The following is a 23,692-nucleotide window of genomic DNA, read 5'->3' as shown; positions in this document are numbered from 1 at the left end:
AGTGAAGATTGATTGTCACTGTGGGCCCTGAGGGGAGGGAGAGAGAGGTATACAACAGATGGAAGCAGGGCAACTGGGGGGGGCAATGGAAGTGCTCCACAAGATCATGTCACGATGGATATAGGACATGTTAACGGACACCGAAAATGTATACAAGTCTATAAGCTAAAATGTAAACCATAATGTAAAACATAAGGAAACTAAAAATTTAGAAATTTATAGTCTAAAATATAAACCATAATGTAAACCAAAATGGAACCATGTTTGAAAGCTATGTTTCAAAATCTATACATCAGTTGCAGCAAATGTAACATGAACATGTAAAAAGATAATTGCTGGGGAAGGGGGAAAGGGTTTGATATTTGATATATGGGAGTCCCCTATATTGTATATGTGAATTACTGTGATCTAAAACTTTTTTGAAGACAAAAGTAAAAATTAGAAAAAAAATTTTTTTTAAAGAATGGATGTAGACACTGAGGAAGAAATGAAAGAAAGTACCTTGCCACTGTACATATGGCAACACCTCTTACAGTGATGAAGGGCAAAACATTAAGAACAAAGCTTTATAATATTTTTCCTTTTTATTAATATACCAATTTATTTTTACTTTATCTTAGTATTTCTAAATTAGTATGTATATTTCTAATCTTTAAACCCATCACTATATTTCATTTTCCTATTAATTGCATTTGGCAATATATTAGGCTTCATTGTTGAAGAAGTTTTGGACCACAGAGAGGTTCAACTATGGCAGGGAGGAACACTGGTGTGAGGTGTTATTGAAGGGGGTGGGGCACATGAGTGGGAGGGAGTTCTCCAGGACATGTATATAGGGGACATAAAAATGTTCTGATATATGTTGAGTATTTTCATAGTAGTTACAGATACAAACGTCAACTGAGGGAGTGCTGAGGGGAGTGCTCAGGGGAGCTCTGTCACATTCCCCAATGGAACAGCAATAATCCCCCAAGTGCAATGGCAAAGACTAACAAGGAAGGATGGTCCAACAATAAGCCCTTGATACAATGACTATGCTTATGAGGCTGTGTGCCTGAAATATGAACTAGGCCTAGAGCTGCAGGACGCCTTAGAGCCTCCATGTTGCTCAGATGTGGCCACTTTCTAAACCAAACTCAGCATCTAAACCAAACTCAGCCCCGTGTGGGACCTGATTTCCAGGATGATGAGCCTCCCTGGCACCGAGGGATTACTACCAATCACTAACTGGTGATGCAGCTAGAAAGAAACCTTGAATAAGAGGGTCAACTCAGACCAGCAGAATATCTCAGCCTACATGATGATCATGTGTTAAAAATGGCTTTTTGACCTTGAATGAAAGGGGGAAATGGCAAAGAGAAATGAGTTTATATGGATAAGAGTCTTCAAAAAAGAGTCAGGAGGTCATCAGAGGGGTCATGCTTATGCACGCCTCAGCAGGACCCTAGAAACAGCTAAAGTAGATACAACAGGTTCTCCTGAAGGCTATGGAGACCCACAGGGTATATGGTCATAGCAGATGGATTTTGAGCTCTGTGCCATGTCAATAGACACTACTTTGGAGTTTGAGCTCCTGAGAGTGATGGAGCTGGACTCAGATGTGACCATTCTACACATGCCTCTTCTGTCATTTTTACTGAAACTGTGGTTGGTGTTAGGGATGGTGAATACTCAGCGGACTTGAATCTCTGGACTACCCATGTACCAGCTGGCCCCTGAACCTCAGCAGAGTTGCAGCTCCTACTCTCTGGTTCATTGGATTTACCCAGGTCAGCTAACAGGAAGGTGAAGATGGTCAACTACCACAGCAGGGAATCAAGAGTGACTCCAACTGCAAGCAGGAGAATCCCATCCATCAACTATATGGGATCTAAGCCCCCTCTTGATTTGGAGGTAGAGTGGACATCTCCATCCCAGGATCCACAGAATGGAGGAATCAAATATAGATTAGAGTGGACTTACTGATACTCTACTATAAAACTATTGTGACTAGTAATAGAAGAAATTATATCACTGACGTGGAGAAAGTGGCCGCAGTAGTAGCTGAGGGCAGGGAGACGAAAGAAAAGATGTGATGAGAGGCCATTTTTTGGACTTGAAGTTGTCCTAAATGATATTGTAGGGTCAGATGCTGGACATTATATATCCTGCCATAACCCACTGAATGTACTGAGGGAGAGTGTGAACTACAGGATAATCTATTATCCACATGGTGCAGCAGTGCTCCAAAATATGTTCTCTGAGTGCGATGAGTGTGCCACAATGATGGGGGAGGTTGTTGATGTGGGAAGAGTGGGGTGGGGGGATAGGGGTATCCAGGAACCTCTTATGTTCTTTATAATGTAACCTTTTTTGTGATGTATGTATCTTCAAAAAACTACAATTTACAAAAATGATGGTGGTGGGGGGTGGGAAGTATATGATATGGGAACCCCTTATGTTTTTTAATGTAATGTTCTATGTAATCTATTACTTTAATTTTAAAAATGTGTTAATAAAAAGTAATAATAAATAAAATAAAATCACTTTTAGACAAAAACAGAATTTATCACTTACAACCACTGGAAGAACTAGTAAGGATATATTTAAGCAAAAAAGAAATTCCTACCAGAAAGTAAGAGTGAGAGACAAAAAGCAATTGTAAGCAAAGGAATTGGTAAACATCTGGGCAAGTAAAAAGAAATAGTGTCTATATAAAACGAATATAAAGATAAATTTGGGGTTAAAAAAACAAGGTGGATATGAAATACTGGAAAACATTAACTTGCAAGACAGTAAGGGATAATCAGTATTAGTGTGTTAAAAAACTGTAGAACCTGAGAAACATGACAGTGATAAACATATTTCTCACATACACCAGATTAATGGTTTCCTAGGGGTCACTTACACCTTGAATAGGTAATAGAAAAGATTTAAGTGAAGGGACAGGTTTCTTATCAAGTAGGGAAATCAGAAAATACTATCTTCAAAGTAGATGAAGCTAAAATTATATCTAGTTTTCACTGGGGCTTTTCCCAGATGGTCTGTCACTACCGATACCAAGCATAAAGTAGGAACTCAGTAATGATTTAGTGTTTTCCAAGAGCAGCCACAAGAAGTATGAATAATGAATATGATACCTTTGAATGAACAAGGTCATTCATTCATGCACTTCCTCAATCCAATAAAGTTCCAAGCATGTGAGTGCATGTGTGTGTATACCTGGAATTATGCTAGATGCTCTCAGATTCACTCTAGACTGAGAGGACAATGAAACATAATCAGTTGAACCTGTAATAAAATAGATACAGTCTATATAACAGTTTATGATGTAACGAAGAAAAGGTCCTGCCCTCCTATCGCCATCAAAGAAACAAGAATTAAATATATCCTGGGTTACAAAGATACAAGAGTAGGCTTTGGTCTTCACCCTTTGCATTGCTTGTCCTTTCTTTCCAATACTGAGCAATCAAAAGATAGGTGATTTTTGCTCCTATTGGATCTCCCTCTTTAAAGAAAAAGTATTCATTCATTCATTCATTCAACTTACTTTCTTGAAGTACTAATGTGTAAGGCATTGTGATAGGAACTGGAGATAACCAGTAGTGAGCAGAACAAATATGGTTCTTACACCCTTGTGAAGCTCCCTGTGTGAGGAAGACAAATGTCTTTTTCACAACTGCGAAATTACAAATGTGAAAATAGGTAGACAGTTCTATGATATAACTCAAGACAACAGCAGTTCTCAACCTAGTTACACATTAGAATCCCCGGGGAGCCTTCAAAATACCAATTCTAGGGCCTCTCTCAAGACCAACCAGATCTGAATCTCTGGCAGGACATGGTGACAACAGGAAAAGGTATTCTTTTTTAAGTTCTTCAGGTGACTCTAAAGTAGAACCAGAGTTGGAAACCCCTGTAGTAAGCTCTAGATTTGACTTAGTCACAGAAAGCAAGGAAGGATGACTCTACTGAGATCTGAGGCAGGAGGGGAAGAGATGAATTTTTCTGTAAATGTGCTGGGAGAAAGATATGCCACCTTCAAAGAACAAAAGGAGTTGAATGCTGCAAGAATGAAAGTGAGCTTGAATGCAGGGCAAGCTGAGGCTGGTGGGGTGACTGGAAGCCTCTAGATATTGCAGGCACTTAAGGGTCAGTTTAGGGGTTCTGGTGTCATACTGAAAGCAAATCGACTTCTTGGCTGTTTGAAGAAAGAACCAAAGAGTCCTAGGAAAACCACAGTCAATATTTTAAAACAGAAGACTGTTTATCTTTAGAATCCTCACTAAATTTCCAGCAAAGATTTCCAACAAGTCTATCAATTCTTTCTTTTGGATTTAAAATACTCATTTTCATTCTTTTTTGTTATCAGATTGGCTATAGGACTCTAAGCCTAGTCTTCCATTGTATTAATACAGCCATCTGTAACCCAGGATTTTGCTGAGCTGGGAGGGAGGCACAGGTGATAGGGAAGCCCATGTCTATTCCCCACACCATGCCAGAGAGGAGGCCCAGGATCCAGAGATCTCAAAACTGGTTGAGAATTTATGGATAAAAATGACGCTAATAGTGGACATTTATAGTGCTCTTTGCTTCATAAAAGTGAACATCAGAAGCATTTCTTTTTTATAATATGTGTTAGGAATGATAACCACAGATCCCTGATAACCTAAGGTCATCCTGATTTTTCATAATTTCAATAATTTCAATAAAGTTAATCCAGTCAATATTTTATAACTCAATGATTAGGAACAAGATATTTTCACTTACTATACAAGACTTTCCATATAAATTCACGACTAGATAAACTCTTGTCAGACCTCTTACCTCCACATGGTAGCCATATATGATTTGCCATTGTATAAGATTATAAATATATCCCTTAGAAACTGGATTAGAGAAGCACTGTGCCTTCCTGAGCTACAGCAACAGCTGTACTCCAGGACTGGGTTAGTCATCTTCCTATTCCATTTGACTTTCCACACTTCCATTTATTTCTTTCTAAGCTGGGGAGAGAACATTGGCTGTCCCTGTCTATGTGACTATGGCAAGGGAATACTTAAATAATTGCACATCTTTCAGCATATATTAAAACCAGGCTATGTGCATTTTATATAGATACAATTTGTTTTAATATTAAGGTCACTGAAGGCTTACAGAAGAAAGTGACAGCTATTACTTATCTTTTCCAACAGAATATATCAGAAAGAAGGAGTAAAAATTGGGTTTTCTCTTATTTTTAGCAGAAAGGGATATTTATTGATCCTTAGAATAGTTGAAATGATATGAAGTTTTTCTAGAATCAATTAAATTTGTACTGGATTCAGGGACCTGCCATAGGAAACCGGAATATAATGTGGTCTCTTTTTATCCTTACTTTCTATGACTCACTGCTCCTTGGCTGCTTTTAAGACCTTTTCATCAAGGCATGGGAAATTGGGGTATTATTTTGTGTTTCTGATGATGACACCAATATCAAATGAACAGACTACAGAATATTAGGTCAAATATTAAAATAATTAAACCAGAATCAAATTAGAAGGTGTTAAAAAAGCAAACACAGGTACATTGATACTGTGATTATCACTGTATGATTGTACAGAAATATGTAAGATTATGAGCTCTTAAACAAACTAAACGCTTTGCTAGTGTAGTGGGATTAAGGGTCTGCATGTTCATTCCTTCTTTTAAAATTCCCCAAACTCTCAACAATGGCTATTTTTATTAGGTGAGATCAAAGAACAAAGATCTAAGCAATACAATTCTCTAATGTTTGAATTTTTGTAATAAACATATACAGCTATTATAATGCAAAATTAAAAATACTTAAAAATAATAATTCCCTTAAATTATAACATTTCATAAATAAATATCTAACTTCAATTTCCCCCATCCTCCTGCACACTTCATTGGCCAAACCCACCTGGAGAACACAAAAAGAGAGCCCATGGATACAGTTTATATGACTTAAGCTCCTGGGCAGATGGGGGTGGGGAGGGAATAGAGGACAGGGAGAAGATGGAGGAGAAAATCCTCCTGGAGGAGAAAATGAAAACTCCTCACCCTTCCAATGTATACACTATCCTTGTGATGAAATATAAATTAGAATAATTAGACTCTACATTTATATAAAAAAAGGATAAAGTACAAAAGCCGGTAGAAGACCAACTAATAAACAGAAGGAATAACAGAAATACACTATTTTGCAAATATTATTGTAATATTAAAATTAATTAGGCAAGAATCAATAAATAATAAATTTAGTGAGTGAAAGTTGGGTTAAGAACAAGATATTTACATAGACAAAATTCATCTCTTCTCAAATCACTTATAAATTATAAAAGAAAAATGATTTTAGAGTAGAGAAATCTGGCATAAACAACCTTATCTGAATGATTACAGATAACAGGAGAGACCTTGCAAGAGAATGTGTCACATAAAAGGGAACCTCAAGATTGTTCTGATTTCATATTGGGAACCTTGGAGGCAAGAAGACAGTGAGATGACATTTTTTAAATGCTTAAAGCAAAAAACTGCCAACAAGAATTCTATACTAGACAAAGCTGTCTTTCCAAAGTGAGGGAGAGATTAAGTTATTCCCAAACAAACAAAAACTGAGGGAGTAAATCATCGCTGGACAAGCCCTATAGGAGGTGCTGAAGAGAGTTCTGCAGGTTGAAAGGAAAGAACAAGAGTCAACAGCTCAAAGCTCATGAAGAAACAAAGATCTCTGGTGAGTTAGAAACATGGGTAAATATAAATGTGACATTATCATTTTTTGGCTTTCAACTCCACATTTTACTTTCCATAGGATCTAAAAGGCAAATTCATAAATGTAATAATAAGTCAGTGATTTGGGACTCACAATGTATAAATATGTAATTTTTTTACAAGAAATACATAAAAGTGAGGATACAATGGGGTATAGGAACATATGTGCATATTATTGAGCTTAACTTGGTTGCAAAGCAAATGAGATTGTGATAGATTTAGAACGTTAAATTTAAGCCCCATGATTGCTACAAAGAAAATATTGACAAATATGAAAGCTCATAGAGCAGAAGTTAGAACACAGGTTGCCAGTTGTGGGGCTGGGGGAGTGCAAGTGGAATGGGGAGTTAATGCATATTGGGTGTAGGGTTTCTGTTTGGGGAGAAAGAAAATTTTTAGTAATGGGGGGTGGTGAGATAACTGCAACATTTCAAATGTGATCAATCCCATTGAATAGTATGCTTGGGAGTGGTTGAGATGGGAACTTATACGTTGTATATTTGTTCCCACAATGAAAAAAAGAGAGAAAGAAAATGCAATGCATGATCCTGGAAGGAATCCAACAGGAAAGAGAAAAGGTTCAAAGACATTATTGAAAAAAAAATTGAAATATAGGCTCTAATCTTTGTACAAATGTTAAATTTCTTGAACTTGATAACATACTTGAAGTGATATTAATAGTGAATACCCTTGTTCTTATGGGATGTCCACGACTGTAATAACTGTTCAAGGAGCATGATGTATAAAATGTACACTCAAGTGTTCAGCAAATGGATAGGTAGGTAGGCTTAAAAATAAAGAGATTATTGGGTCATACAATTAAAAACATCCAGGAGTTGGGTGAGTTTCAGGCAGTTTAATCCGGGTTCCTTTAACCTCTGCCTTCCTCTGCTCGCCCTCATGCTAAAGCTCTCTGTAGTCACAAGATGGCCACCAGCATTACCTGGGGCAACCTGTCTCCTGGTTCAAGGTGGATAGGGGGAGAGTCATTTCCACAGTTACCAAATGCTTCATTCTGATTATCAGCTACTAGTCACCGAAGCTAAGGGAACACCATGCCATTACTGGCTTAATCGTGGCTCTCTTGACCATCCATGAATAAATATCTAAATTACAGCAGGACTGAATTAAGGTTATCCTGGTTGTAGTTTTATATAGTTGTATATAGATATATACAAATTCATTTAGCCAAACACTGACGATTTGCTTTCTTTACTGTATGCTTATTAAACCTCAAAAGGGGTGGGGGGGTGTAACTCTTGAAAGGTTTACGAAAATAATTAAGGAGGATTCCTGAAACTAGGGATGGATAAATCTCATACAAACCTAATAGTAACAACATGTGAGGAAGCTAATAGATGTCAGGGTTGCAATTACAAAGTTCTCTATAGTTACTATGTAAAAGTTGGGCAGGTTATATAAAAGGAGATGGTAATTTGCAAGGCAAAATGAAATCTTGTTGCAGGACTTTAAAAACTCACCACCAAGTCCTGGTTACCCCATGGGGTAGGGTGGGATGGAATGGAAGCAAATGTAACTGAATGGGAGTGACTGAGATAGAATGGAATTTATGTCTCAGGGTAGGACAAAAGGAGGCTGTACTCAGTCACTTAAGCATGATGGCATGTATGACCTCAAGCTCTATAGCATTTCTATTAAAGAATAAGCCCTAACCTTGTGAAGAAATACTCGTTCACCAATTTATATCATATAACAATAACCCAACTTCCCTAAAACTCACATTTAGCAAATGCAAAGGTTTGTTTTAGAAATGTTAATTTTGGGTTTGATCGACAGGCAAATTGAATTTTGTGGGAAGATGGTGGTCAGAGAAGGCAGTTACTGTTAAAAAGAAGGTGCTGTATAATAAAAGTGGGTCAAAAGGAACAATGACTTATGCAAGCTAGAAAAACTTTGTCAAGGAAAAAAAAATGAAAGAAAGAAAAGAGGAAAAAAAGAAGCTTTATAAGGGGTTTATTAAAACAATATGAACTACGTGCAGTTCGCAAAATGACAAACATTGCAAAAGAGTGAAATTTTCATCTGAATTCACAAGGCTATCCTTGGAACACAAAGAGAAAAGGATAAGATTCCACAGAGATGGAAGATGATACAGATGATGAATGTAAGGAATCTGGCAGCTAGGATAAGATTAATCAAATGAAATTCAGTGGACATGCTTTGAATTATCTACCTGGACATATCTAAATATACCTGGTTTCCCCACGTTTAAGCACAGTACTTCTGCTCTCTAAATGGCTTAATGGGATTGTAATATATTCAGGATCTCTGTCAAAGAAGGGACATAGTCTTAGAAAGGAAAAACCTTAGTGTCACTGTATCTAAATACAGAGTTGACAAAAGAAGAGGAAAAGGTGGTTGTATCACTGCTGTAAATAACAAAAATGCATATGTTCACACATCACCTTATAAAAGTTAGACAGGGGATATAGCCACAGGTTTTTTTATATTGTTTTCATATTTGCTTTTATCAAAGGAAGAAAGTATATGACTTGACTCATGATTTGTTTATTGAGGGCATTAACTAGGAAAAGAAATCCCTAATCATATGTCATAGCTACTGAAAAATACCAGCATAAGCCCCTAAACCCTGCTGTTTACTTCTTTTATCATCATCATGATTGTAACAGCTACTCTATTGAGCACAGATGACCTGAAAGTTACTGTAGCAAGATCTTCATGTATCCTGATACAATCCAATGAGACCACTATTATTATTCTCTTTTACTTAAGAGAAAACTCAGAGAGTGTCTTGTAACAGTTTCCATAGTTAGTAAGTATCAAAGCTTAAATTTGAATACAGATCTGTTTGACTTCAAAGACAAGTTCCTTAACTACAATGATATACTACAGTTAACTGGCTTAACTCATTTCATTCTCCACACAGTATGGCAGGCATTCTGTGTTGACATCCATAACAATAGAGATAGTTAATGGACTTTCCAGTGAGGAGGTTTTACTGTTGCGCTCTGAATGTTAAAATTGTGCCATTTTTACCTTCCACCAATAGAAGACCTAGCTACACTCACCTGAGACTAAATAAGAACACACTCACAAAGGCATAGTATAGAGTGAGTTCTAAAAGAAATATTGAGTCAATGCCCTGGCCATACCACCTCTGCATCCATCATTTCTACTGAATAAACCTAGAGCTCCCGGTGACCACAGGACTGTGCTCAGCGCAGGTCAAAGGTATTGGAGAGCTCAAGCCCCTTGGAGCAGCAGAAGTTTGTATCTAAACACTCAGCTTCCTAGCCCTTGGTGTGAGACGACGCTGAGGCATATTCTAAGCAGTCTCCCAGACGGCCCCAGTGAGATTAAGCTCCTGTTGCCCACAACAGAAAATACCCACAATACACCCTGCATTGGCTGCCTCCTCCTCTTTTCACTTCTTCCTGGCACTTTCTGGGATCACCTGCCCCCAAAAATGACTTAGGCTTAGTTGTCCAATGTGGTAGAATTAAATTATTTGGAGACAAACACAATGTTACACATAAAGGGGAAACAGTGGGTGCTTTCTGAGTGTCCACAAAAATATATTATTTACCCTTTTTCCCTTAGGCAAATCATGCCCCCAAAAGCAAACCAGGTTAATTTTATTTATTATTGAAAGTCAGAAACTGCTATTATCACTCCATGTGAGGCACCAGCTAAATTTACATGGTTAAATAATAATAACAGTAATAATATAATATTATTAATAACAATAATAATTATAACAGCAATAAAGCAACTATCACATATAAAATGTCTATTATGTGTCAGGTATGAGGTAGGCAATTTACATATATTATTAATAATCATGGTCACACATTTATGATTTAGATAAGTGTTGTCCCCATCCTACTGATGAGAAAATTGGACTTGAGGAAGATGGGGAACTTGCTGTGGTCCCACAGCTCATACAGTAGTAGGGGTAGTGAAATTGCATCTTAGATTCGAGCCACTTAAAATAAAACAGATGATCTGAGTTCATATCCTTATACTGTTACTAATGTACAGTCAAGGATAATAGCCTAACTTCATAATGATTCAGTTTCTCCATCAGTAAAAATGAAATACCATTCCCATGGGAAGAGGAATCTACCACGGACATTTAAAAGGGTAAACTCGTGAATGGATTTAAAAGATAATTTCATAACAGAAAAAAGTTAAGTAAACCAAAGAATTACAATTATTCAAGGCACTGTTATACTTACAAGCCAATAATGAAGCAGCCATTACGTTATATTTGTTTTGTCAGTGTTCTTGGTTGTACGTTTTCCTCTTTCGCAATGAGCTGTAGGCCATCGATATTCAGTCTCTCCAGGTAAAGTCAACCTAAGCAGCCAACCACAGGGAGTTCACAAATGTGTGGGGCTCATTATTCATCACTTCTGAGGAGCAGCTACTACAGCCCTAGTTAGTGATTAAATATTTAGTGTCAGTAATATCAGAAACAGAGAAAAGAAAACACTGTACTTCTTAAATGCCTGGGAAAGCATATTGAAGGCAACCAGTCAATCACATGAGTGGCAGGCTCTGACTAAGTAATTAAAGGTGCTAAAAGAGAAAATATGTTCCAGATTCTACCCAGTTGCTCTCTCCCTATTAGGTACTATATGGGACATTCTTCTTTGAATTTTAGAACTAGCTTGAAGCAAAACTCATCACCAAGTACAGAAAAAGAGAGATATTATAAATAATTTGCTTTACCACCAATTCTAGGTGAACTTGATATATGGCCTGAGGCTTTACAATGCTAGGGAAACTGGGAACTGTCCTCCTTTCAGAGCACCGGCATCAGACTCACTGCATGACAAAATAGAATAAATTGCATCTACTTTACTACCTCTCCTACCACCTCTTCCCACTCTAAAATAAACAAACAACAACAACAAAAATCCTAACATTAATGTACTGATTTCTAAATGTTCCTCAACTGTACACTAGTATAACTGCAACAAGGTAAAGGAAAAAATATTAACCTCTTACCATGTTATTCCTTGAAGCTAGTGTTGGCCAGTCCAAGATTGGATGTGAAATAGTAGATTCACATATCCAAATTAGACCTGTTGAGATTCAAGCAAGAACACACCTCACCCAAGTACCCAGAAACTGAAGATATGGTGGATTTGGTACATATCGAATCATGCACATATGCTCAAGCTGGTTTGCAAAAGATCCTATGACTTCAGGGATTTTGGCCTCATTAAGTGACTCACCCTGTATTTGTGAGGGCACATTGATTATGCCACATGCTAAAACTCTATGTTTACTCAGGCTGTGGAATGATTTCAGCTTTAACTGCTGTGTTCAAAGATGAACACTCATTTTTTAACTAGCATCATCTCTTCACAGAGACACATTGAGCCAAGCCTTGGTAGCCAAAGGGAACTCCATTCTAAACCTAGGTAGGACTGCACTGCACTCACAGTTCTGAGATGTTTCCCTCCACTTCACTAGCAAAACAATGGTCTGTGCTCCCTTCTTGGCTACCTCTTTCTCTCACTTCTGGTTCTCAAAGTTGTTCTTTGTCTTTTTGCACTTGTCCCAGAAGTCTTGGGCTCTCCTTGTCGAACAAGGGGACTCTGCTGAATTGCCATGGTCACATGAGGAGGGAATGTCAGGTCAAGGGCTCTGCCATTCACAGATGCCTGGGACACAGCCACGGACAGCAGCCACACTGAGTTGACTCCCATTCCTAGCATGGGCTTAATCGCAGCCATCCCACTCTCCAAACTGTTCTGTCAGGTCCTAATGATTTTTCCAGACTTCATTTATTAATCAATGCAGCTGAAGGGAGCCTTGACCCCAACAACCAGTCCCATTTGTGGGAGACAAGGAAATAGCTTCAAATCAGTCAGGAAGACTATATCTTTAAGAATCAATGTATGTCTCTTCTATAACATTTTCCTAAACTTTGAACCATTGTTTCATCATCTCCCTGAAGGTCCCTTAAGGTCCCTGTAGGAAACAGTCCTGGATTCACCCACCTGTCAACTGAGCCTGAAAGTCCTTGTTACTGCACAGACAAGTTTCCAAAGGAACAGGCAGTGATTTGAAATATGATTCTACACACTGTGTAGTCTTAACTTTTAAAATCACATTTACAATTCATTCTGAAATAAAAACTCCAGACTTTCACATTGACAGAGATAAATATGTAAAAATCATCAAGCAAACTATATTTTCTAATGTATATATGAAAAGAATAGTTGAATAAATTGACTTACAGCAGCACTATTAAATGTGCATTTGTTAGATATTGCCCAGAATTTCACCTTTTTAAAAAAATAGGAGAACTGCAGGGAGAGAAACTTTTTCATTGAAGGATCAGTAATACATTTACATTTTAAAATTACTTCCCTGAGGGAGCATGTAGAAAGTAGTTATTTTTTATTTTAAGTGTCATTTGGTATTCCCTTTATTGCTCTACCTTTGTAGGTCAGGACACTATAAAGAACTTGAAATGATAACCACCTGATGACAAAGATAAAAGTCAAAAAGGACACAGATCTTTAACTGATGTATTGGCTTAAAGGGAAAATAGAGTAGTAAACCGTCATTTGCCTTGAGAATTAAACAAATTACCCGGAAGTTAGCCTCAGATTTTCTTTTCCATGCTGTGAAATGAAGATGTTTAAGCACAAATGACACACAACCATCAAAATGAAAATCCCTCACCCCTTCAAGGAAGAAGTTTCTCTAATGGTTTTAAAAATTGTGCCGAGTTGCTTTTGCAAATGGAGCCTGTATTGTCCCACTGAAACAGAAGCCTGTTTCAGAAACAGACAGTAAAAAAAGTATTTAATATGACTGTTGCTTGGGTTGACTTGCTTTAGCCCCAGGGCCCAGCTTCGGACTTGAATAGAGTCTGTGTGGCTGGTTTCCATGGTCTGCTGCATCGTCATATAGCAAAACTGAATTGTTTTGACGAGAGCTGGTGAATAGGCTATGTTTGGACAGACTGGGTCTGTTTTTAGCTATTAAAAAGGGCTATTAAAACTGCTGAGCTGTCATTAGAGCACATTGTGAGGTGCCCAAGACAAAGCAGCAAGGAGCAAATTGGCTTTCTGTATCCAGAGGCCATGAGTCTGGGAGGACGTTACACTCGTTAGACAACCTCCATTTAAGGGTTCAGAGCGGGAACCAACACTTATACCAGGTGTGAGTGAAAGGAGCACAGCTTGAATTAGACTCTTGAATTAGAATTGAGTTAAAAAAAAGGAAAGAAGAAAACACAGCTTTAGATTTCACGTACTGGTCAGCGAATTGGGCAATGGTCTCTGTGTTCACTCTGTAGTACAGTAAAACCTCATTAATTTGGAATAATTGGGAGAAGAAAAGTGTTAGGTTTTCCAGTTTAAAACAAGAAATTATACAATACATATTTTTAAAACCGCCATTGTGTTACTTTATAACCCCAGGCTAATAATTGTTATTAACCAAAGATTTCATTTAATATCTGTTGTCCAAAAGAACAATTTGCAATTAGCATACCATACTGATATGCAAATATAATATTTTAGAATTTTTTAAGGTTTCTTCCGTGGGATAAACATCTTTCTCAACTTCCCTTTACTATTGATTTGGTTGCTAAAGCCAATTAAGAAATGATAATAAAACATGTCACAAAGATAAATTTTAGCACTGCTCCATTTGAATAACCCAAAATTCTGAAGTATTCTCAATGAGGGATTATTGAGTCCAAATGAGTGGCATATTCTTGTGTGTTGAAATAGAAGAGACTTTTCTGACTGTTAAACAACAGGAAAAGCAATGTATCCCTCCTCATAGGCTCTTTTCCTTCATCCTTGGTAAGCTAAGCATAGAAAATGGGTCCTCTCTCATCTGTCTTTATCCTCTCCCCCTCTACTGGCTCCTTCTTATCCATATTTGAACATATTTTAACCTTCCCTACCTAATGTTTAAATCTCCCTAACCCTCATGCCTATCTCAAGTTATCACCTAATCTCTTTTCACCTTTTTGGTGCCAGATTTCATAAAAGAGTTCTATGTACTCTTGGTTTTCCACTGTCACACTCCACACACACTCATTTCTCAGCCCACCAAAATTTTGCTTCATTCCTCCTCACTCTACTAAAACTAATCTCTGACCAGGATCCCTAAAAACTCCTAGACATTCAGTCCTTATCTAACTGGCCTTTCTTGTTGCCCAAGCTAGGACTTCCAAGGCAATTTTGAGTACAAGCTGGAATACCAGGCATTCTCAGCATGCTCCTGACAGAAAAATAAATGCTTCTACTCTTTCACAGTTAATGAGAAATTATTGGTAGATACCTTTTATCTGGTTACCTAAGTTTTACTCTATTTATAGTTAGACAACTCTTTTTTATTTTTAATAATGAATAGGGATCAAATTGTATCAAGTAATTTTTCCTGCATCTATAAGACAATTTTATGGCTGGTTCAATTAATGTACAAATCCTCTGCTTCCTAAATGGTTATTCCCCAAGTAGTACCTTAACTAAGAATTTAATAAACCATTCAATAATTCTATTAACCTTGCTACTTCTTGAAGTTGGGGTACATATAAGACCAGTGTATTCCATATTTATTCTCATACCCCCTTTGTTATAAGATGAACCCAAAACGATATTGTGTGGAATACCTGTTGATAAACTCATCACTCAGTAAGTATGCTGAGAAGAAAATCCAAGTTATATCCAGGGTTGATTCTGATAAGGTCAAATCTCTGCCTTTCTTAGGAGGGTGTTTTTTTGTAATTTACTGGCCTCCAGGTTAGGGTTGCTATATAATATGCCCCAATAAAATTTGAATTTCAGATAAATGATTTTTTTTAGTATACAAATGTCCTAAATATTGTAGAGGACATACCTATGCTAAAAATTATTCATTTTTTAAATCTGAAATTCAAATTTTACTTGACATTTTGTATTTGTTTTTTGATATATTTGGCACCCAACACTGCTGATAACTATCTGGTCTACCCAAGGATGGTATCAGATCAAGGACTCATCATTTCTTGTTGCTGTTGGCAAGGATGACATTCAGCAGGGATAGTGGCTACATTATCTTGGGGAGGGCAAGTCCATATTATTTGAACCATTAATAGCCTATAATCCTGCCATAATGGCCACCCAATCTATGGGACCATTGTTGTACAGGAGTGGCTAAAGACAAAAGCCAGATGATATTCATAAAATGAGTTGTCCTGGACACCTGGTCTCTGAGAACATCTTCAAAGGTAAAGCAGAAAGTTTCACACACTTTGTGCCAATCCAATAAGCCTATCCTCATGCCTCATTCCCAGAATTTCTTGCATCTAATCTTCCATCTTTGATTCTTCCAAGGCTCTGACCAACTGGACAATCTTTTTGTCATGACCCAGGATTTCAGCGAATGTTCATACTGCCCTTCACTTCTCTCCCTAAACAAAGTGAACAGTCAAATGTATTATTCATAGGTCTGCCCAACAGGGGCATTTTCCTTTACAGTGTTCTGTAAGACTAGCCCTGAGTGAGGCTGTAATGCAATAGTGATTCGTTCCAGACTTATACCTGTCCTGTCTGTGAACCAAGCCCAAGTTTTTCTCTTCTATTGGTTGCTCACCGACAACTCCTTATGGAGCCATAGTGTGAACTGACAAAGAAGGGTTTATGTTGTAGAAGTAGGAAACATGAGGGTCTAGCTCACTTATTTATGTAAGTTATTAGTGCCCTCTGATGTTCCCTGGTCTGAATCCCAAATGTGCCATTTTCATTATACAGTGGATTGTTATTGTATTGCCTGATCTTATGTCCAGGTGTGTCAGATAATACACAGCTCATGGTGGGTAGTTCTTGTTTCATACACATTGATTGTCCCATAGTTAGGCCATTACTCTCTAGTAGGATCAAGCATACCAGGAAACATACTTTAAACAAACAGTTATTCTTTCCATCAGGAAGCATGACTTTGCTCCAGAATCATGGGGTCTGCCCTTCAAGAAACCTATCAGAGCTTATCAGGAATTCCATATGGCATCCTTATTGTATGGATATCTCTAATAGCATAGATCTGCTCAAACAGTCTGAACAACTGGGCAACAGGCTGCACCTGCTGCAAATACCTGTCTTGATCAGGGCCCTGCTCTAATCTGGTAGCCTAGAGAATCAGTCAAAAATTGATCAGAGAAAGATTCCCACATATGGTATATGCTAACTCCAACATCCTAAGAGATCCAAGAGGTATACAATATAATGACTTGTCCTTTATTTTAGGAGGATGTCCTAGTATGCCCACACCACTAGACCATAAACACTTTATTAATGTGTATGTGTTAGTTGCCTACTTCTGCAAAACAAATGATTACAAATGTAGTGGCTAAAAAAACACATATTTACTATTTCACCGTTTCTGCAATTGAGAGGTCCAGGCATGGCTTGACTGGGTTCACTGCTTCCAGGCCTCACCAGGCTATATAGTCCAGGCATGGACAGTACTCATGCCTCAGCAGAGATTTGACTGGAGAAAATCTACACCCAAGCTCTCTCAATTTGTTGGAAGAATTCATCTCCATTCAGCTGTATTGAGTGAGTCCCCATATTCTTGTGAAGTGTTGGCTAGAGGCCATACTTGGTTCTCAGAGGCCACTTATAGCCAAATGGGAACAGTTTATAACATGGTCATTTGTTTCTACAAGGCCAATAGGAAAATCTTTCTCTTCAGGCAGGTCCCAGGCCCACTTTTAAGGGCTTTCATCTGAATAAGTCAGGCCTACCCAGGAAGCTCCCTTTGAATTAACTCAACAGCAACAGATTTGAGACCTAAAGAAAATCTGTGAAAGCCCTTCACTTTTGCCATGTACAAAAACTTAATCACAGGAGTGAAGTACCATCATGACCACAGGTCTCATTCATACTCAAGGGATGATTATATGTGGTATATAGGCCAGGAGTGGGAATCTTGGGGTCCATTCCAGAATTCTGCCTACCACCATGTAGTTCCCCAATCTGAGAATTTTGCCATTCATCCATTTTGAAAATTCTCAGCCATTATTTCTTAAATGTATACCTCTCACCTGTAGTCTCTTATCTTTTCTTTTGGCATTTCCATTAGAGAAAGAAGACTGAACATTCTAAGTCTACTCTCCCTTTATCTTTAGTATTTTTAGTTTCTTTGTCCTTCTGTGCTGCATTCTGGGTCATTTATTTTCATTTCTATCACAAACTGTATCTAATATTCTCTTTGTCAAAGAAAATGACTATTAAATGGGGAGGAGAAGGTCAATGAGACAAAAGACTAAAGAAAAGGAAAAGTTGCAATTGCCATTTTGGTGCAGAGTTAAAAATTTAAGAAGGTATGTTGTAAAGAAGTTCAATTTTAAAATCATTGTATTAAAACAAAATAGAAAATGAATTAGTAATGCTTGATTTAAATAGGAAGTATAGATGTGTACTCATGACCTTAAATAAATGTCTTTTCCAGCACTGTCACTAAAGGAGCCTGTAGTTATGCCATCCTTCCCACCTACTGTTTTCAGAAGATACATCTGATATGTATCCCTAGAGTAGAGATTTTTGTCTCTAAATACTCTTGTACATCAAAAGGAAATAAAGCTCTGCAAGAGTAAGAAAGTCCTTGTCTTGGAACAGAAAACATTTCATATGGGCCTAGAATGCACTTTTGTTGCTAGAGGGTAAATATTTCAAAACAGCCTAGGGGTAATGGTGAAAGAGAAAAGGGGCCAGTTCAGAGTGTGTATATTTGACCAACTTGTGACAAAGTAAGTAACAAAAAAGAGAAAGTCACCACAGCTTAGTAAAAGAGATAGAATAGATAAAAAGTAGAGTCAACTTATTAAACAAAGTAAAAAAAAAAAAAATTAGAAGGGAAACTTTAGAGGAAGGCCTTAGAATATAAAAGAAGAATGAATATAATAGGATGTGTTTAGATGGTTTTTTTATTATATTTATTTACTAGAGCACATTAACTCTGTAGCAGTCTATTTCTTTTAGTAATGATGTAATCTGATAATGAATATTAACTTTTTTTCTTTGTGGACATAAATGAAAAAAGTTAGTACAGAGAATAGCAAGTTATCTGAAGGAGGAGGGACCTGTATCCATGTAATATCCTGATAGAAAGAGGGTCTACAAAGGAAAAATGACAGATTAGTCAATTACCTTAGAGGAGAAGCTGCATAGATACCACCTGTCACCTCCTGGGAGAAACAATGGTCCTAATAAAATATCATGACATTATTGTAAATTGAGGTCAAACATTCTGAGACTAAAAGTGATGGCCAAAAGAAGGGGTACCTTTCACAGCACAGAACATGGTCATGAAAATGCCATTGATGAAGCAAGTGACATTTGACCCTAAGAGTAAACCCATGCCACAAACCCTGGCTGGGGTTATTATTGCCAAAAAATCCATTGTTCAATAATACAGAAACTGCAGCCTTTCTGGTGTGAGGTGATTTTTCTCTCTTTGAAGCGATGGAAAAGATAACTGTAGTCCCAGGAAAAATATTATAAGTGTTAGAATATTGACAAAGCAAATCAAACTAACAGTGTCAAAACTTTTGTAGTTGATAAAGAAAAGTGATATTACTATGTTTTGGAATCCTTCATCATAACAACATGTATGTAAGTGTGTTGTTTATAAAATATCTGAATCATTGAAAGGATATACCATATTAGACCTGTGAATTATTTTTATAAAAATTTTGGAAAATTTGACTAAAACCAGTATCTACACATCTAAGAACTGTTTAATGTGTATATTTTTTGTCTCTAATAGAGTATAAAGAGTGATATTTTTGCTTAGTAGATTTAAAAGCATAATATTTTGAACATTAAAAAAACATAAGCAACAGTAGATATCCCATTCCTCATGGGAAAACCACTGGAATGTTATCAGTTTTGGCAACAATATTTTATATACTAATATTTGAAATGTCAAGTCTCTGTTGTTTCAGGAAGTTCTTTTTCAATCTTTTAAAAGCTGGTGTTCTTTTTTCTCCCCAATAGTCTCCATTTCTTTCACTTTGGTATTTATTCCCACTTTTATTTCCTTAACCACTTTAAACTTCTTTAACCACTGTAAACTTATTTATAGTGTCCAATTGCTTAAATCAAGTTGTTTATCAATTTATTTTGTCCTCTGAGTCTCCTTCATGGTATACATTTCCTCACATGGTTTGTGAGTGTGTACATTTTTTTTCCATTGTGAACTCATCTTCATTGTTCTCTGCACTGCCCAACCCCTCGTCCCCTAGAAATTCCTACCTGCCCTATGTTGTAAAGTGTCCTTCAAGTGGTTTTGCATTTGCTTCCACTGTGTCCCAGAGATTTCACCAATATGGGACCAGATTTTACAGTATTTCAATTCAAGTTTCTCATACCATGTAAGTAATACACACTTGAATTCCATGTCTGTGCATAATAAGAATTTGGAGCTATGATTTCTTATGAGAGATTTTTTCCTCCATCTTTTTGTTCTACAGCTTTCTTTCTTATTCTTTCCCTTAGACAGGCAAATACATTTTTCTTGCACTATAGGGACAGGTGTTCTAGAATCCCATCTCTAGATAAGAGTCTGAGTCAAGCTTCGTGTCCTTTGCATATCCAAGGATTCATTTGTTATCCCTGTATCAAATCCCTAGCCCATTACTATTTAGGACTGATGTTTAGAACAGATATCCTCTGAGCTGCTCCAGCATCAGTTATCATGTTTAATGCTCTGGCCATTATTACCCTGTCTTTATTTCAGACTCAGCTGGCTTTATCTGAAATTCTATGCGTTTTAATCAAATGATGTACATTATCTCAATCTGCCATGCTGCCAAAACTGGAAAGATGGATAATGTATTTAGAAATAAATAATAATGGCATGTAGACATAAAAAAACCATGCAGACTACATGAAAATGGCTGAAGTTTGGAAAATATCCCCCTAGTTAACAGTTTTATCTGGTGCCATGTCTTAGACCTGTGGACACTGAGAATCAGGAAACCTGACCACTATGCATGAATAGATAAATGGGTAGGGGTACAGAAATGGGTAGGGTACTCACCTGTGGGCAATGGGACCATTCCCAAAAAAAGGACCACAGCTATCTGTAGCAGTTGAGCATTGCTTATGAATTCCAAAAAATAGTTATTGGATTGTGTTTGTAAACTGGTCTGTCTGAAGTTTCAATTTTACTTAATTAAATTATCATTAGGGCTTTAATTGGGCCATGCATGTAGAGCATTGAGTCCCCACTCCTCGTGGGGTGGGGTGGGGACTCAAAGATAAAAAACATGGCAAAAGACAGAGTTGGGAGCTTTGAGTTGGAGTCCAGGAAGTAAGCACACAGAGGAGCAGAGCAGCTGAGCCCAGAGAAAATCAAGCCCCAGGGAGAGAGAGGGAGCCAGTGCCTGTAAGTCTACAGCTACACTTATGGAGAGAGGCAAAGCCTAGAGAGGCTTATAGTCTACAGCTAACCTTGTGGATAAAACAGAGGAACTGAGCCTGAAGAGAAACAAACCCCTGGAAGAAAGGAACCCAGGAACCCTGAACTCTTGGCAGACATTGGGCACCATCTTGCTCCTACACGTAGTAACAAACTTCAGTGAGGGGAATAATTTAGGCTTTATGGCCTGGTAACTGTCAGCTTCTACCTCAAATAAATACCTTTTATAAAACCAACAGATTTCTGATATTTTGCATCAGCACACCTTTGGCTGACTAATATAACAGCATTCAGTAGAAGGGAAGGACTCCTTATTCTACACCAGGGTATCTTTCAAATGGCTTAAGTTGCTAAGTGGCTTGACAACTTAAATAATAGAAACCTAGCAAAAGTGTCTTGTGTATGGGTATATGGTCAATTTATGCATCAACTTGGCTAGGCTATGGTGCCCAGTTATTCAATCAAACACTACCACAGGAACAAACATATGAATCTGTAGGTATTTGTAGATGTGATTGAAGTCTATAATCAGTTAACCTTAAGTAAAGGAGATTGTTTTAGATAATTTGGGTGGGTCAGATTCAATCAGATAACAGGTTTTAAGAGTAAATGGCCAAGAGATTTCTAAATTAGTCTGGAGGTCATTCCAGAGGCTATTCTTTTGCACATCTCAGCAAGATCTCATTGACTGCCATAGTATTTAGTGCCTCGAGTAGTGGGGCTCCTGTGGGCTCTAGAGATATCCAGACACTATAGGCAGGGCAGATAGGTCAGGAGTTTGGCACCCTGCTTGTGGGCCTTATCTTGGAATTTATACTCCCCAGTGTGACAGAGTTGGATTCAGTTGTGGTTTCCCTACACATGGTTCTTCTGCCCCTTCTATTTGAACCTATCATTAGTACTATACTCGATAAGTGCATGCCCATGTGCCAGTTGAGCCCTGACTCTCAGAAGAGTTGCAATACCTACTCTCCAGTTCATTGGACTCACCAAGGACCACTAACAAGGTGATGATAATTGACAATGACCATCCCAAGGAACAGAGAGAGTCTGCAACTGCAAACAAGATAGTCCCATCCATCTGTTCCAAGGGGTTTAAGGCCCCTCTCAATTAGAGATGGAGTGGGCATCACCATCCAAAAATCCTCAGGATTGGGAAATGAACAATGGACTAAAGTAGACTTACTATTATTCCACGATAGGCTTATTGTGATTCTAGCAATGGGAGAATTTTTATAATTGATGTGGAGGCAGTAGCCACCAGAGGTACTGAGGGGAGGGAAAGAAAAATAGATGTAACATGGGGGCATTTTCGGGTCATTGGAATGTCCTGTATGATGTTGCAATGATGAATACAAGCCATTGTATACTTTGTCATAACTTACAAAATTGCACAGGACAGAGCGTAAACTATAATGTAAACTATTATCCACAATTGGTGGCAATGCTTCAATATGAGTTCATCAATTGTAACAAATCTACCACACTAATGAAGGAGGTTATTAATGTAGGAAAGTGTGGGAGGAGGAGGGAGTAGGGCATATGGAAATCTCCCGTATTTTTTATATAACATTTATGTAATTTAAACCTTCTTTAAAATAAATAAATAAATAATAAATAAATAAGCAAAACTGAGGCTTCCCTGAGGAGGAAATAGTCCCACTTGTGTACTGCAGCTTCCCTCACGCCAAGAGTTCCAGGTTGACCTTTCTGCAACCTGCCCAATACATTTCAGACTTACCTGGGCAGTTACCACAATCACATAAGCCAATTCCTTCTAATAAATCTGTTAATACATATCTCCTATTGTTGTTTTTACTGCCTGAACCCTGACTGATACATGTGGCTTTTATTTTATCTATGTATAAATAATGTATCTGCAAATATTGCAACTTGTTTGCTTGCATTCATTATTCAAAATAGGCTGATGTGGAGCAGATGTAGCTAAATGGTTTGACTGCCTGCATCCCATGTACAAAGTCCTGGGTTCAATCCCAGTACCTCCTAAAAATTTTTTTTTAAAAATCACAAAATACACTAAGGACCCAAAAGAATCTTAAAGGAGAAGTGGCCCATAAAATGTATGTATTTCCATAGAAGTATTCTAGGTTCTTTCTGGAAATAAGGACAATGAGTGTGAGTAGGGCTGAGAATCAGTCAGGGCAGCAAGAAGAGAACAGGGCTCTGTCTACTCCATTACTACTCCATTTCCCAGGTCTCATTTTCTTTGGAAAAGAATCTGTGTAGTCTTTTAATTATGTCAAACTTCTTTTCAACCTGATCCCGATTTAAAAAGGAATCAGGGAACCAGTATAAAAATACAAAAAGGACTGAAAACATATAACAAAAGCTAGAACTATAAAGGATGAAAGGAGACTGCAACTAAATTTCTATGGCCTAGAAATGCAGAGACTCAGCAGGGATTGTGAGTGTAGCCCATAAATGTCTTCAGGTAACGATATAAATGAAAGGAGGGAGGGACTCACTGTGGGAGATGGTAAGACAAGCCAAAATT

Source organism: Dasypus novemcinctus, chromosome 2 (assembly GCF_030445035.2).
Source record: "Dasypus novemcinctus isolate mDasNov1 chromosome 2, mDasNov1.1.hap2, whole genome shotgun sequence".
Lineage (NCBI taxonomy): Eukaryota > Metazoa > Chordata > Mammalia > Cingulata > Dasypodidae > Dasypus > Dasypus novemcinctus.
This window is presented reverse-complemented; position numbering follows the sequence as displayed.